The sequence below is a fragment of the Octodon degus genome, unplaced genomic scaffold (assembly GCF_000260255.1).
Source record: "Octodon degus isolate 3935 unplaced genomic scaffold, OctDeg1.0 scaffold00226, whole genome shotgun sequence".
NCBI classification, from domain to species: Eukaryota; Metazoa; Chordata; class Mammalia; order Rodentia; family Octodontidae; genus Octodon; species Octodon degus.
This window is the reverse complement of record NW_004524802.1, coordinates 1,172,379-1,175,150: the sequence shown is the minus strand read 5'-3', so window position 1 is coordinate 1,175,150 and position 2,772 is coordinate 1,172,379. Positions and strand designations below refer to the sequence as shown.

Here is a 2,772-nt window from a genome sequence, read left to right as displayed (position 1 = left end):
TCCTGAGTTGGGTGTGTGGTAGATAAACTTTCTTCTATTTTTTTTTCTCTTTGAGACAGGGTCTTTCTACACAGTATAGGCTGTCCTTGAACTTGCTCTGTACCCTAGGCTGGCCTCGAACTTGTGAGTCTACTCTCTCAGCCTGCTGAGTGATGAGCTTGCAGGCGCGCTGCACCATGCACAAGTTTTCTAAGCTTTTGCACTCTAAGAGCATCTTTAGGGCCGTGTGTGTGGCACAGTTGCATAGCTCTGACCTAGTGTGCATGAGGCCCTGATAAAATCCCAACACCACAGGGATTTAAAAAAAGGAGCGGGGGAATGTACCTGCAAGGATTAAGGATGGGACAGTAAAGGGGCTTTAACCCAGGGAGTACTGAGCTACAACAACAGCTTCATTTGTTTGTTTGTACTTGAGACAGGGTCTCTATAAACTGCCAGGGCAGGCCTTGAGCTAGTAATCCCTGCCTCAGCCTCACTCCTGGCCCAGCCTCTGAAAGCATCTTTATTCCACTCACAATTGATTGATGGTTTGACAGGTTGGAAATCGCTCACCAGAATCCCAAGGATTGATTCCAGCTTCACTGCTGATACCATCCCACCTCCTCATCCTTTGACTGGGACCTGTGTTTTTCTCTTTGGAAGCTCTTGGAGTCTTACCTTTATCCCTAGCGTCAAGACGCAGCACGCTGGTGTGGATGCTGACCCACGCTAGCCCCACGCTAGCTGCGGGCTGACTTGGTGGGACTTTGTCGTTGTATTTACACCCTTCAGTTGCAGGGGTTTTCTTAAAATCTTTTCTTTTTTTAGAATTACAGATCTTTATTTGAAAATCTGATCTGCCAATTTAGCATTTTCCACCAACTCGTGGAGCAGAAACTTTCCCAGGCTTCCCAATCCCAACCTCTGTGTAGGCGCCGCCTTTGCGGGAGCCTCAGCAGCAGCCATGGCAGTCCCCCCCCCACCCCCCCGAACTTGGGATTGAACTCAGGCCCTTGCTCTTGCCAGGGAAGCACTTATTCTACTGAGCCATCTCCCCAGCCCCATCGCAGTCTTTTCAGATGCTTCCTTAGCCTTTTTTGCTTCCTTGGCAGCCCTGACAGCGTGCTCTCTTTGGGCCTTTCTAGCTTCTGGTTTCTGATTCCTCTTGGCCATCATGTCAGCAAGAGATGCGCCAGTGACGGCCCTCTGAAATTTGACTGCTCGTCGAGTTCTTTTCTTTTGAATTTCTTCCGACTGTCCCTTTTTGTGCTTTCCTCTGTAGAGGACAGTCCAGTTTATTTGCCGAGGATTTCTCTTGGAAAGGAATACAGACTCGCATTTTGCATTTGGAAGCTGGAAGACCTTCCCGTTGGTCCTGGCGAAGCGCCTCCTGTGTCCCAGGTAGATCTTGTACCCGCTGAAGCTGCACAGCTCGACCTTCACGGTGGCAACCGGCAGTCAAGGCGGAAGATGGCAAAAAGCTCTTAAAATCTTTTTATTTTTATTTTTATTTATTTTTTTATGAGCAGAATATATTTATTGAGAGAAAGAAAGCTCCTGTCCTGAGAAAGGGACACGAGCAGGTAGTTCCCCCCCAGCTCTTAAAATCTTTGACAACCTTTCTTTCTTTCTTTCTTTCTTTCTTTCTTTCTTTCTTTCTTTCTTTCTTTCTTTCTTTCTTTCTTTCTTTCTTGGCAGAACCCGGGATTGAACTCGGGCCCTTGTGCTTGCCAGGGAAGTACTTATTCCACTGAGCCATCTCCCCAGCCACCCTGTTTTCTTTCTTCCTTTGTGGAATTCCTGAAATCAGATGTTGAATGTCTTCACTGAACCTTTTAGCTTTCTTTTCTAGTCTCCATCTCTTTGCCTTTTGGTTCTGCTTCTTAGGAACCTCCCCCAGCTTGATGAGATAGTCTCTCAAGAGGCTCCGATCCAGTTTCACAGCTTGAAATGCTGTTTATGTCCTCATAGTTACCAAACTTACCTTCCCATCTGGGCCTACCCTAAACGCTAGAATCCGCCATCAAACTGCCTTCCCAGCAGCTTGCCCTTCACAGCTAATAAGCCCCTTGGCTAGCTGTGTCCAAAACTAAGCTCCTGCTTTCTGAGCTCAGGGCTGGACTGAAGAACGCTGCAGAGATGATCAAGTTAAGGGGAAAGTCATCCTGGATTAGTCAAGGAGCGTCCTGGCCATCACCTGAATCCTTTCTAAGAGGAAGGTGACAGGGCCAGAGGAGGAAGCAGATAGGACAACAGAAGGGAGTGGCTGAAGTGACCACACAGCACAGGGTTGTGGACTACTGTGAGTTCCAGGCCATCCTGAACTAAGTAGTGAGACTCTGCCTCAAAAAACAAAAGCCAAGGGCCGGCCAGACAGCTCAGCGAGCTAAAGCGTCTGCTTAGCCAGAGCCCAGGGCTCCGGCAGCATCAGCCCTCTGTGGCTCAGTGTGTCCCCACAGCTCAAAGGACTGAGTTAGTTTTCCGCAGAGTGGGCCGTAACCACACAAAGTCACCTGTGCTCTGGCCCCTGCTGCTCTTCTCCACTGCATAATACATCAAGTATCCCCCTTACTGTGCAAGGAACAGTCACGGGGAATCTGCCGCAGCCACAGAGAAAGGACCAGCGCCTGCTGCCGTGCTTGCAAATGCCCCTGCCACTTCACTGTCCATTCTCACCCAGCACTGAGCAGAGGCTCTGAAAGGAAGGAGGAAGGGTGCTTACTTGTTTCTTAAGCCTCCGATTCTCCGCCTTGCCTGCCAGAGCCCAGCTGCCAGGCTGGACATGCTGCTGCA

At 49.4% G+C, this 2,772-nt stretch overlaps 1 pseudogene; it reads right to left on the bottom strand.

Moving 5' to 3' along the window:
• Positions 1–844: 844 nt before the first annotated feature.
• LOC101583870 lies at positions 845–1,437 on the bottom strand (annotated as a pseudogene).
• Between the last annotated feature and the right edge of the window lie 1,335 nt (positions 1,438–2,772).